Source organism: Rana temporaria, chromosome 13 (assembly GCF_905171775.1).
Source record: "Rana temporaria chromosome 13, aRanTem1.1, whole genome shotgun sequence".
Lineage (NCBI taxonomy): Eukaryota > Metazoa > Chordata > Amphibia > Anura > Ranidae > Rana > Rana temporaria.
Genome location: NC_053501.1, coordinates 101,463,180 through 101,477,209, shown reverse-complemented (window position 1 = coordinate 101,477,209; position 14,030 = coordinate 101,463,180). Strand labels below are relative to the sequence as shown.

The 14,030-nt window shown below is 46.5% G+C and overlaps 1 protein-coding gene across 1 annotated transcript in view; it reads right to left on the bottom strand.

Moving 5' to 3' along the window:
• Positions 1 to 11,505, bottom strand: part of LOC120920090 (cathepsin S-like) — a 34,748-nt gene extending 23,243 nt beyond the window's left edge. Inside the window, exon 1 of the mRNA XM_040332004.1 lies at positions 11,425 to 11,505. The gene's annotated coding sequence lies outside the window, so the exon portion shown is untranslated. The remainder of the gene's footprint in view (positions 1 to 11,424) is intronic.
• Between the last annotated feature and the right edge of the window lie 2,525 nt (positions 11,506 to 14,030).

Genomic DNA, 14,030 nt, shown 5'->3' with positions numbered 1-14,030 from the left:
TCATACATAGGCGAATAGTCGGTTCCTTCTTGCTTAGAACCAGTAGGATTAATTCCTTGATGGCTTTGACCTTCCTCAGAGGTAGAAACACTCTTTGTTGTTCTGTGTCTAATCTCATGCCGAGATATTCCAACTGCCTTGTGGGCAGGAAAGCGGACTTTTTCGATTTAGGACCCAGCCGAACTTCTCGAGGTATTGGACCGTGAGGGCCACTGCTCGCTCCAAGCCGGGAGACGAGTTATCTATGACTAGGAGGTCGTCCAGGTATGCTAGGATCGTGACCCCTTGGATCCTTAGCTTGGCTAGGATTGGAGCTAGGACCTTCGTGAACACCCGGGGGGCCATAGCCAACCCGAAGGGAAGCGCCACGAATTGGAAATGACGCGAAGCCACCATGAAGCGTAGATATCTTTTTTTTTTTTTTAAATCAAAAGATATTTATTGGTATAGACAATGTAAATCACACAGTACACAATACACTGTTATACATATTTCTGGATACCAGTATAAACATTTTAACATTTCCTCAGAAGGGAGAGAGACATTTCCCCACAAAAGAGATGCACGGAGAGTTCCACCCAGCAAAATAACCCGCCCCTCGTGCCAGACAAAAGTTGTAATTAAACATCCTGTATTGATTTTTTCACAGCAGCATATATAGAAGTACGAAACATATATGAACAATGCCCTTCTGGGGCGGAACTAAGCACGACCTGGGTGATACCAATACCAACTTGTCTGTCTCCCCCCATTTTTTTTTTTTTTTTTTTTTTTTTTTTTTTCCCCTTTTTTTTACCCTCGAAATTTTACCCAAGATCAATTAGCACTTCCACCTAAAACATATACAGTGAGGCCTGACTGCAGAAGGTAAAGGCCGGAGAAGGGAGGATGTCGGGGGAGGGGGTAAACGAATGAGGGAGGGGGGGGGGGGCACAAACCCAGATCTTATTGGTCTCCAAACTACCATAGATTTTCATAGGTTCAATGCGGTAAGGGATTATCCCACCAACAATCTATCCATGATAAGTTGTGGGGGCCCTAGTCCCGGCACATTGAGCCAGGGTTGCCACATAGAGTAAAATTTTCGTGACGCATTTCTATGTTGGTAGGTAATTTTTTCCCTGATCAGCAATCTATTAACATCATCCGTCCATTGCTTGCTTGTCGGTACTCTAGGAGATATCCAGAGCCTCGCAATCGCCGTTCTAGCTATGTATAGCAGGCGGAGTATTGCAGTGTGGCCATTAGGCGAGAGCGATGGAATCTCCAGAGCCCCGAGCAAACATACAATCGGATCTTGCGGGATTGGCACTTGATATGCCTGGGAAATGGTGGTAACAACAAAGTTCCAATAACGGAACAATTTTGGACATTTCCACAGCATATGTAGCAAATCCCCTTCTTGTGCACTACATTTTGGACAAAGGGGAGAGTCCCGACACCCCCACCTATGCAAGCGTACTGGGGTCCTGTACACCCTATGAAGCATAAACAAGTGAGAAAGTCTGCGAGACGCCGATACAGAAACCAGTGGGGCTGAGGTAAGGCACAGCTCCCAAGTTTCTCCGTCTATTGGACCTAAATCCCTCTCCCAACCCCTCCTACACGGTAGGGAGGAGGCGTCATGTGTGCAGTCAAGCAATATCTTATACACATTAGAGATCATACCCTTCCTGTCCTTGTTCATAAATACCTCTGCCATTAAGGGGTGAGTTGAAAGTCTAAGTTGTGAAAGCCTAGTTTCAGCTTGTATCGCATGCCTCAGTTGTAGATAACGATAGAATTGGGATCTATTTAGTGCAAATTCCTCTCTAAGATCTGTAAATGATTTAAAAATTGCTCCTCTATATAGTTGTGGAATGTAACGTATGCCTGCCAACTCCCAAGACCGAAAGTCCTTAAGTTTAAAGAGTTCAGTCAAGTATTTGTTGTTCCATATTGGTGTAAATGAACATATACCTGTTATGCGTAGCAACGTCCTGGTGTACTTCCATACCGAATTCAATAGCTTAACAGTGGGCAACGAGCTCGAAATGTGCGTAAGTCCTGCCTCTAGATGGGAAAGCGCAGTCAGCTCCGAGCCACAAGGCGTCACCAACAAGCGGATAGGATCTTCTGCGTCCTCGCCACCCCAGCCCCCGAGGTGCTGAAGCTGCGAGGCCACAAAGTAGTATCTAGCGTGAGGAACCGCCATACCACCCCGATCCTTGGCCAGCTGTAAAGAGGAGAGACCGATACGAGCCACCTTGTTGCCCCATATCAGACTCCTGAATTGGGCATCTATTTGAGCAAACCACATATGGGGGATCCATATCGGGGCGTTATGAAATATGTAAAGTAGCTGCGGGGCCCAAATCATCTTGACCAAGTTAGTCCTTCCTGTAACTGAAAGAGGTAACTTAAGCCAGGCTGAGCACTTTGCCCGAAACTTTCGTAAGAGTGGGGCCAAATTAAGCTGGAGATATTGGTTCGGGTCAGCCGTAACCTGAATGCCTAGATATTTGAATTCCTCCACTAATTGTATATCTCTAGCACACTCGGGTAACCGATGTGTCAGGGGGTCAAGCGGTAGAAGCACCGACTTATTCCAATTTATACTAAACCCTGACAACTGCCCGAAGGCGGCAATCAGGGACATCACCTTGCTCAGGGAGGCTCCCATGTCCCCAAGATATATTAGGGTGTCATCCGCATATAAGGAGACTATGTCCTGCCTGGGTCCTCTGCAAAAGCCTACTATGTCTCGTGTGGCTCTAATATGTATGGCCAGTGGTTCTAGGGCCAAGGCAAACAACAGGGGTGAAAGAGGGCACCCCTGCCGCGTGCCTCGAAAAAGTCGAAATGGTTCGGAAAGCTCACCATTTACCCGCATCCTGGCCATTGGGGCGCTATACAATAGTTGAACCCACTTAATAAATGTACTACCCACTCCAAATCTCTCCAGGACCTCCCAGAGATAGGGCCACTCAACGCTATCAAACGCTTTAGCTGCGTCCAGCGAGAAAATGGCCCGATCTCCGGGATTGTCAACTGGCACCTGCAAATTAAGAAACAGTCTGCGCAGATTTTGGGCAGTAGACCTGGTTGGGATGAATCCCGATTGATCCCTGTGCACCACCTGTTGGATGCACTTGGACAACCTGTTAGCGAGAACCCTTGCAAGTAATTTAATATCGAACGTTAATAAGGAAATCGGCCTATATGCATCCGGTGACATTGCATCCTTGCCAGGTTTCAATATCACTACTATGATAGCCTCACTCATAGAGGGGGGGAGCACACCAGTTTCAAGGGCACAGTTATAGACTTTCAGGAGCATTGGTAGAAGCTGTTCTGAATATCTCTTAAAAACCTCAGCAGGCAGACCATCCGCTCCCGGTGCCTTGCCGTTCTGTGCATGTGCCAAGGCTTCCAATAGTTCATCCTCAGTCAACGGGGCGTTCAAGAGCGCCGCGTCGGATGGGGACAACGTAGGAATGGGATACCTATCCAGAAAGGAAGAAAGCTCCCCCTGGGTAGGCTGTACCTTAGACGTATATACATCCTGAAAAAAATTTGAAAACGTGTCTAGGATAGATTGGGTGGAGTAACACGTGTTCCCTCTCGCGTCCTGAATTGCCAATATATGTGAGGTGGGCTGCTGAGACTTGGCCAGCATCGCCAGCATGTGCCCTGTATTCTCCCCTTCTTCAAAGTGTGATTGCTGTAAAAAGAACCGTTTGTTTTCTGCCAATTGTAGGGAAAGCTGCTCTAACAATGACTGGGAAGCCAACCAGGATCTCTTAGTAGAATCATTAGGATTTTCTATATAGGCGGCTTCCAGCCTTTGGGCTTCAGTTAACACGAACTTTTCCCATTCTTTGGTTTTAGTTTTGATCTGGGAGATGACCCTAATAAATTGGCCACGTAAAAATGCCTTGGCCGCCTCCCACACCGTACCCAGTCCCGCAGAGTCCATATTATGAATAAAAAACTCCTTCAACAATGCCGGGATTGGATCAGGGTCCGGTATGAGAGACAGCCAAAAGGGATTAAGTTTCCATAGACAATTTCCCCTGACAGCCCCTAATTTAACGTCTACTGTGATCGGGGAATGATCGGAAATTTGCCTGGGATGATATTGGGAGGACAGGACCAAGGGCAACATCATGTTAGTACCAAGTACCATATCAATTCTCGACAAGCCTCCAACCGATGCCGATTGGCATGAATATACTTTTGCCTCCGGGTTGCGCACCCTCCAAACGTCAGTAAGGCCCATTTCTATCAGAAGGCGGGCAAAGGGAGTAGGGCCCGTAGGCCCCCCCCCCAGCCCAGCAAGACGTGAGGCCAGTTTATCCTTCGTGTAATCTAAGTAATTGTTAAAGTCCCCCAGGACCATTGCAGGTACCCCTGGATATTTGGCCACATAATCAGCCAGCACTTTAAGTATGCTAGATGAGTACGGGGGGGGGATATAGAGACCGGCTAATATACACTTAGTCCCATAGAGGGAGCACAAAATAAATACAAAACGGCCCTCCGGGTCGGTTTTAACATCCAAAGGCGAAAACTGTGTATCCCGCTTAATAAGGATGCTCACCCCTCTCGAGTACACTGAACCGGTGGCGTGGTACTGGTGACAGAACTGTCTAGCTATGAACTGAAGCGTAGATATCTTTGATGTGGCTGATAAATTGGAACATGAAGGTAGGCATCCTTTATGTCTATGGACGCCATGAAGTCGTCCTTTTGGAGTGTGGCAGCTGCTGACCGCACGGATTCCATCCGAAATGAGCGGACTTTTAGGTATGCATTTACCATCTTTAGGTCCAAAATTGGCCTGACATCTCCATTGGACTTTGGGATGATGAATAGGTTGGAGTAGAAACCCAGCCCCTGTTCCAGGACTGGTACCTCTACTATTACTTCCTGGGAAAGTAGATGATTTAATGCCGACATTAATGCGGCTCCCTTCTCCGGATCGTTTGGAATCCTCGACTCCTGGAAATGAGGAGGAGGAAACTTTAGGAAATCTAATTTGTAGCCCGTGGCCACGGAAGACCGTACCCACTCGTCGGGAATGCTGGCTTCCCAAACCTCTGAAAAGAGTCGCAGCCTTCCCCCCACCTTCGTGGGTGGGGGCGCCCCTTCATAAGGTTGGCTTGGGGGCTGGTTTTGCTTGTTTGCGAAACCACTGCTTTCTGCCTCTAGCAGCCTGTCCTTGAGACTTGCTGTTGAAGCCGAAGTTTGCTTTCGCAGGAGGCCGTCGATACTGTTTGGCATTAGAGGGCCCCTGCCCAGGGGAGTACTGTCGTTTAAACGCAGGCCCCTGAAACTTCTTCTTAGTTGGCAAGAGAGTACTTTTGCCGTTTGAAATGGTCTGAATGTATTTATCTAGGTCTTCTCCGAAGAGTCGTCCTCCATAGAAGGGAAACCCTACCAGGAGCTTCTTGCATGGGGGCTCGGCCTCCCAGCTCTTTAACCATAAGAGTCTTCTCATATGGATAAGGGATAACGATAAACGTGATGCTTGCTGGATAGAATCCTTAATTGCGTCTACCGTAAAACATATGGCCCTAGGGACATCCGAAAATTCTTCTGCCTGCTGGGCAGGAATAAGTTTAAGCATCTGCTTAATTTGATCCGATAATGCTTGAGCAACCCCAATCGCAGCCACAGCTGGCTGTACTACTGCCCCTGCAGTAGTGAAGGAGTTCTTAAGTAGTGCTTCCAAGCGTTTATCAACTGGATCCTTGAATACCTGTATGTTTTCTACAGGGCATGTTAACGACTTGTTAACACATGAGATGGCTGCGTCCACTGCAGGAGTAGCCCATTTCTTGGAAAATTTATCTTCCATAGGATATAGGGCAGAGAATCTTTTAGGTGGTAAGAAGATTTTATCTGGCTTGTTCCAATCTTGGAACAAAACTCCCTCTAATAGAGGGTGGATCGGAAACACTGCATTGCTTTGAGGCGCCCTCAGTGAGCCCAAAGCTGAAACCGTCGATACCTGGAGATCTGGTACAGGCAAGTTGAATGCATTATGGACCAAGTCCGTTAAGGCTTGAATCCACCAGCCCTCCCCTTGGGAGACTGCTCCAGACTCCTCTGTATCCGGATCTTCGATCCCTGAACCTACTTGGTCCTTGTCCAAGAGATCGTCCAATTCCCCTGAGGAAAGGACCTCCTCTTCTGAGGGTCCACGCTCGGGCGACGGAGATCTAATCCGTTTACTGCCCCGCATAGCTGTGGCTATCATTTTTCCCATTCTTTTCTCCATCTCTCTTAAAGAGGTGAGTAATACCTCGTCCGTGACCATCTTAGGGTTGGACTGACCCGCACCAGCTCCAGCCCCAGATCCCGATGGCCCCAAGGCTCCCTGTGGGGAAAGCAGCGGCATAGCTTTGTCCGAGACCTCAGACTCTCTGGGGGAATCCCCACCTCTTGTACCCTCTGACCCGGATGCCATGGTACAATACCGAGGTACACCTGCTACTTATTGGTACTTGGAACTATAAAAGTTAATTGCCCAAACACCTGTTTGGGGGATAAAAAATGCTTCCTCTCCCCTAGATGACTCTTTTTTTTTTTTGTTTTTGTTTCAAATCCAGGAAAGAAAAAGCATTCTGTCCCCCTGAGTAGTATTGCAAGAAAAACTATGAGATGGAAAGAAACAGCCTATTTCTAGGCTTGAAAACAGTCTTCTGAAGACTGCAATATTCTTTTTGGCCACTGTGTGTCCTCGGCGCCCCGTGCTGCCGCTCTGGTCTTTCCTCCCCAGTTCCAATGTATCAAATGAGCTGTTTGGAACGAAAAAGAAAGGGCCACCCCTTCCTTAAACCACTGACCCGCCCTTCCCCCCTCAGCTAAACGGCGCGAATTGCGCCTATAACACGTGAACGCGCGCGCGGGCGCCCGCCGGTAGGGGGGGGGGTTGGGGGGAAGGGAGCCTCTCTGCTCCAGCTGGAACCACGAGGAGGTCAGCGTTTTGCCTGCTTTGCAGGCTCTGAGGAGGAAGACTGATGGAGCATCGCCTGGAGGCTTGCAGGTAAGCATAGCTCTCTGACACACACATACACTTTATATTACACAGGCCCTACTCAAATGCTTTTCCAACACTACAAGGGAGGTCACTTCTTATGGGGAAAAAATACACATAGAGCCATCCTATCATTAAGATATGTGACTAGTTTGCCAGATGCAGCGCATAACTTTAGGCATGTCCCCTGTGACCCCCCAGAAAAAACCTGCTAAGAACCAAGTTCCGCAAGTTTTCCCCTCACTTACCTGCTCCATGCCGCAGGACTTTGCAAAGCAAGAGGCCCAATCTTCCCCCATCTCCGTGGGGATGTCTAGACCTTCAGGCCCTGGGTTCCTATGAAGGATCCACTGTCCTGGGCCCATATAGCACTCTGGCAACAGAAAACATTAGGCACCCAAAGGTTTCTAAGTTCTGGGCCCAGGGTCCAGCTCTCTAAAAAGAAAAGCATTATGGGCTATACCCCAAGGGTTTGGGGTCCGGTTACTGACCACTTTAGCGCCGAGGCCTTTGGACAGAATCGGTTAGCTCACCTAATCCCAAGGATGCGGAGGCAAGCTAAACCATGACCAACACCTAAGACACTGGCTTAAAAACTGAGGTACTCCTCCTATGGGAGGGGGTTATATAGGGAGGGGCATTTCCTGTTTGAGATTGCCAGTGTCCATCACCTGAAGGTACTCCATATAACCCATATAGTAATGAATGCCGCTCTGTGTCCCGTGATGTAACGATAAAGAAATATTGATTTAACATTAGGGGATTTTGCAAGTTTATACCAACTTTTCTGTCTATAGCAATACTCCAGGGAAACTTTCCTAGTTCAACTTTGGGACCGCCGCACGACTATATACATCAGCACTTTGAAGCAGGAATATCTCTATTATGGCAGCAGCATAACCCAGATATCCTAGTCTTTAGCCGGCGGTCCGGTTTCCGATAATGGTAGTCTCTGCAGGGGATTCGCCGCAAGATCACTGTTATCGGCGGCGGGAGAGACCCCCTCTGCCACTCTCCCGGCCCTCCGACGCTTACCGTAGCCGTCGGTAGCGGCAGAGGCAATCGGGTCCTGTCCGTGGCTGGGTATGGAGACAAGTGAGGGGAAAGATGGCCCCCACCCGTCTCCATTTCCGCCCATTGCTCTTAAAGGGCCATTTTTCAAATGACAACATTTAAATTTTTTAAATTTTTATTGCATTTAAGTCTAAATATGAGGACTGAGGTCTTTCTGACCCCAGATCTCATATTTAAGAGGACCTGTCATGCTTTTTTCTATTATAAGGGTTGTTTACATTTCTTGTAATAGGAATAAAAGTGACCCAATTTTAAAACTGTGTAAAAATAAAAAAAATAAAAGTAAAATAAGAAAAAAACTATTTTTTTTTAAAGCGCCCCGTCCCAACAAGCTTGCGTGCAGAAGCAAACGCATACGTGAGCAGCATCCGCATATGAAAACGGTGTTCAAACCACACAAGTGAGGTATCACTGCGATCGTTAAAGCGAGAGCAATGATTCTAGCCCTAGACCTCCTCTGTAACTCAAAACATGCAACCTGTAGAATTTTTTAAACGTCGCCTATGGAGATTTTTAAGGGTAAAAGTTTGTCGCCATTCCACGAGTGGGCGCAACTTTGAAGCGTGACATGTTGGGTGTCAATTTGCTGGGCGTGACATTATCTTTCACAATAAAAAAAAAAAAAATGGGCTGACTTTACTGTTGTCTAATTTTTCTATTCAAAAAATAAAAAAAATTCCCCAAAAAAGTGCGCTTGTAAGACTGGTGCACAAATACGGTGTGAAAAAAAGTTTTGCCTTGACCGCCATTTTATTTTCTAGGGTGTTAAAATATATATATATAATGTTTGGGGGTTCTAAGTAATTTTCTAGCAAATTTTTTAACTTGTAAACACCAAATCAGGGCTGAAATGTTTAAGTGATTAAGGTACAGTTAAACCTTGGTTTGCGAGCATAATTCGTTTCAGAAACATGCTTGTAATCCACAGCACTTGTATATCAAAGCATTTTTTTTACAGGGTATAAAAGAGAAGAGAGGCGCCTCTAAGTGTAGCAATAAGTTGCTAAATGTTGTATCTTCATTAAATGTTACCATATTGCTACACTTAGAGTCTTTTTTTTTTTTTTTTACTCAGTTGTGACATGACGCTACTTGTTTAAGACATCGCTTGTATAACAAGACAAAATGAATTAAAACATTTTGCTCGTCTTACAAAACGCTCTCAAACCAAGGTTTTACTGTACTGATGTCGTAATAAATGTGATTTTGATATGAGAGGTTTTCTACAATATGTTTACTTAATACCAGAGGATGGTCATATAATTAGGCAATCTGTTTTAAGCAGTGTCCCCCTCCATGCATCTGTCCCCCTCTCTTCTCCATGTCCTTCTCCATGCATCTGTCCCCCTCCGCGCATCTGTGCCCCTCTCTTCTCCATGTCCTTCTCCATGCATCTGTCCCCCTCCGCGCATCTGTGCCCCTCTCTTCTCCATGTCCTTCTCCATGCATCTGTCCCCCTCCGCGCATCTGTGCCCCTCTCTTCTCCATGTCCTTCTCCATGCATCTGTCCCCCTCCGCGCATCTGTGCCCCTCTCTTCTCCGTGGTCCCCCTCCATGCATCTGTCCCCCTCTGTTCTCCGTGGTCCCCCTCCATGCATCTGTCCCCCTCTGTTCTCCGTGGTCCCCCTCCATGCATCTGTCCCCCTCTGTTCTCCGTGTCCCCCTCTCTTCTCCGTGGTCCCCCCTCCATGCATATGTCCCCCTCTCTTCTCCGTGGTCCCCCTCCATGCATCTGTCCCCCTCTCTTCTCCGTGTCCCCCTCCACGCATCTGTCCCCACTCTCTTCTTCCCCCTCTGTGCATTTGTCCCCCTCTCTTCTTCCCCCACCGTGCATCTGTCCCCCTCTCTTCTCCGTGGTCCTGCTCCATGCATCTGTCCCCCTCTCTTCTCCGCGTCCCCCTCCGCGCATCTGTCCCCCTCTCTTCTTCACCCACCGTGCATCTGTCCCCCTCTCTTCTCCCCCTGCGCGCTGCCGTCCCCCTCAATACCTCAGGATGGAGAGCGGAGGTAGGAGCCGGCAAATCCAGCTCCTTAGTTACCTGAATGGACAGAGTCAGTGATCACTGACTCTGTCCATTCACATAAATGAAACATCGTAACCTCCTGTGATTACGATGTCTCAGTTAATGAATGGAGAGGAGCTGCTGTCTTCTTTCCATTCATTTTCAGTGCAGTGGAGGCTGCTGAGAAAGGGACTGAGGAATCTGTGTCCATAGTCCCTTTCTCTGTCTCAAAGGGGAGATATCAGAGGTCTGTTAAGACCCCTGATAGCTCGCCATAGCCCCCCAACAGGGCTGATAAAAAATAAATAAAAAATAATTGCAATAAATAATATAAAAAAAAAAAATAATAAAAAAAAAAAAACACACACACACACACACACACACACACACACACACACACACACACACACACTGACACTGTCCACCCCCCCCCCCCCCTTAAAAAAAAAGAAAGCATTGTAAAATAAATAAATAAATTGTAAAAAAGAAAAGAAAAAAAAATTGTAAAATAAATAAATAAAAATAGTGCCACACGTGCCACTGTCACATGAGATTAAATAAAAAGTATCGGTAATCGGTACTGGCGAGTACTTGAAAAAAAGTATCGGTATGTGTGGTATTGGGACAACCCTACTTTTAACCAATGACACCACCAGGCTACTAATTTGCTTCTTTGTTATATCGTAACCTTAACTATTATAACCCACTCCTAGTTGGCTTAACTCTACACAAGGTATCTCTTTTTTACTCTATTATAAATAACATTGACAGACTTATCCACAGACTTATCCACCTTAGCAACCTTTTGTTGTCTGCCCACCACTCTCTGCCAATCCTTCCAGTGGCTTCTTCTTTACCACTTAATAAAATTCGAAATATTAACACCATACAAAGACATGCCCCAAGCTAAATCACCAGGCTTTCCTCATATCACCCAAACCATCATCTTCACTCTTCCCAAGAGCTGCTTTCTAGCCCCCTCTTCATCTCCTCCCATGCTTGCCTGCAGGAATTCTCCAGAGCCTCTTCCATCCTCTGGAACTCCCTACCTAAATCAATCTAGCTATCTCCTACTCGGCCTGCCTTTACAAGATCCCTGAATATTCATCTTTTCAGAAAAGACTGAAAAGAGATGAGTCTTTTGCTTTAGGTACAAGGGCATATTCCAAGGGCATATTCCAACATAAAACGTCATAAATTAAAATATAGTAATTTTTGATCCAGCAAGACAGTACTATACATGGTATGTTTAGATGTATTAGCTTGAAAACAGAATATTTCTGGACACCATTAAAAATGCTGACAGTTATCGTTGCTACTCACCCAGATTTATTCACGGCTGCTGGTGTACGAATGGTAAAGTTGGAGGACTATTCAATGCTTTATATATTCTCCAAAGACTCTGGCTGGGCACTGACTCTGATGGGTGTTGCCTGAAAAAAGCAGAACTTATTTACAGTCTGTGGTCACTTGCTGGAAGACATCCATGAAACAAGTCACCCAACCAAAAGTCAGAATCACTATCAGTGTAAAGGTTGCATAGTCCCTCTACAAGCACCTAGACAGACTAATTCTTCATCCTGAAAATCCTTGACGAAAAAGTTACATACCGTGTTTCCCCAAAAATAAGACCTACCCTGAAAATAAGACCCAACGTGTTTTTTCAGGAGGGCTGCAATATAATCCCTACCCCGAAAATAAGCCCTAGTTTAAAATGCTTGTAAAATCCTATAATCCACTCTATTACAATATAATGTACAATGTGTGTGTTTCTGTAATATACCGTATTTATCTGCCTATAGCGCGCACCGGCGTATAGCGCGCACCCCTAATCTAGAAGGGAAATTCCTGAAAAAAAAAAAAATGAATTACTTAGTTTTGGTGTCTTGCCCAGCGTCCATCGGCTTCCTTTTTCGGTCCGTCGTCCATTTGCGGCCTTCCTCGCGGCGTCCGTCCAGGTGTCCGTCTGCAGCTTCCTCACGGCGTCCGTCCAGGTGTCCGTCTGCGGCTTCCAGTCCAGTCCTCCAACCGCATGTTGCCCGGGTTGCGGCGGTGTTCGTTTTTGAATTAGGCGCCGAGCCGAGAGGAGCCGGATTTCCTGTTTGTTCGGCTCCTCTCGCATGGCTGCGGGCGTAGCCGAGCCTTGACGAGCGCGCAGTACACTCGGCTCGGCTCTAGGCTGCGGCGCTCGGCGCCTAATTAAAAAAAAAAAAAAAACACCGCCGCAGCAGTATCGGCGTATATCGCGCATCCACGATTTCCCCCTGATTTTAAGGGAAAAAAAAGTGCGCGGTATACACCAATAAATACGTTAATTGCGGGGAAGAGAGCACCTGGGGGTCACAAAAGTGTAGAGCGGCGCTATAACAAAAGTATTTGACACAATTATATTACAGAAACACACACATTGTACGTTATATAATACTGTAATAGAGTGGATTATAGGATTTTACAAGCATTTTAACTCAGTTCCCACTGGGGATTCCTGACAGGCCGGAAGGGAGTGGGGGAGAGAAGAGAGCACATTACATGGCAAGACCTACCCCGAAAATAAGCCCTACTGTGTCTTTTGTTGCCAAAATTAATAGAAGACCCAGGCTTACTTTTGGACAAAACACAGTATATATGCAATAGATTGGCAAAGCTTTATAATAAATAAAACAAATGTCATTGTAAAAATATAAACTTAGCCTACCTTAAAAGTGGACAGTGTCAGTGGGGCAGTGGATGGTGTCAGTAGTGCAGAGGATGTGTTAGTAGGGCAGTGGACTATATCAGTAGTTTTTCAAATTTGTATTTATTATTATTTTTTTACACTTTAGCACTCCTGTTGGGAGGGGGGGGCTTTGGTGAAATAGTAGGGGTCTAAACAGACCCCTGATGTCTCTTTGAGACAGAGAAAGGAATTGAGTACATGATTATTCAATTCCTTTCTCTGCAGTCTCAGTCGCATTCAAGATGTATAAACATGGAGGTCTGCACAGTCTGAACACAGTTTACTATGCTTCAGTGATTAATAAACACAGTGAGTGATTGGTAGGATCAATTACTCTGTTCATTCAGAAGAGGAATGGGCCATTAAATTACACATTTACTGGCTCCTTTCTCCACCCATCCTGAAGATCCCCAGCAGAGTGGTGGCAGAGGATAGGAGGGTAACCGGCAGTGCTGCTGGGGAGCCACTTTTGTCCATTCCAATATTTGCCAATATATCTTTTCTGCACCACCTTCTGCTTATGTTGTCCACTACCTTCTTCTCACTTTGCCCACATCACCATCTACACACTTTGTGTTAGATTTAGAGAGGAGTTACGTCGGCGTATCTCCAGATACGCCGTCATAACTCCGAATGAGGGCCGTCGTATCTCGGCGCCAGATTCGTAGAATCAGATACGCCTCACTGTTGCCTAGATACGAGCGGCGTAAGTCTCCTACGCCGTTGTATCTTAGGGTGCATATTTACGCTGGCCGCTAGGTGGCGCTTCCGTTGATTTCCGCGTAGAATATGCAAATGAGCTAGATACGCCGATTCACAAATGTACGTCCGCCCGGCGCATTGATTTACGTTGTTTACGTAAGGCTTTTTCCGGTGTAAAGTTAGCCCTGCTATATGAGGCGTAGCCAATGTTAAGTATGGACGTCGGGACAGCGTCAAATTTTCCGTCGTGTACGTCATTTGCGTATGTCGTACGCGAATAGGGCTGTGCGTAAGTTATGTTCATGTTGAAAGCATTGACTATTTGCGACGTGATTTCGAGCATGCACACTGGGATTCTTTCACGGACGGTACATGCGCCGTTCGTTAGAAGCGTCAAATACGTGGGGTCACGAGTAATTAGCATACAACACGCCCCCTACCAGCCTATTTTGAATTAGGCGGGCTTACGCCGGCCCATATACGCTACGCCGCAACTTCGGGCGCAAATTCT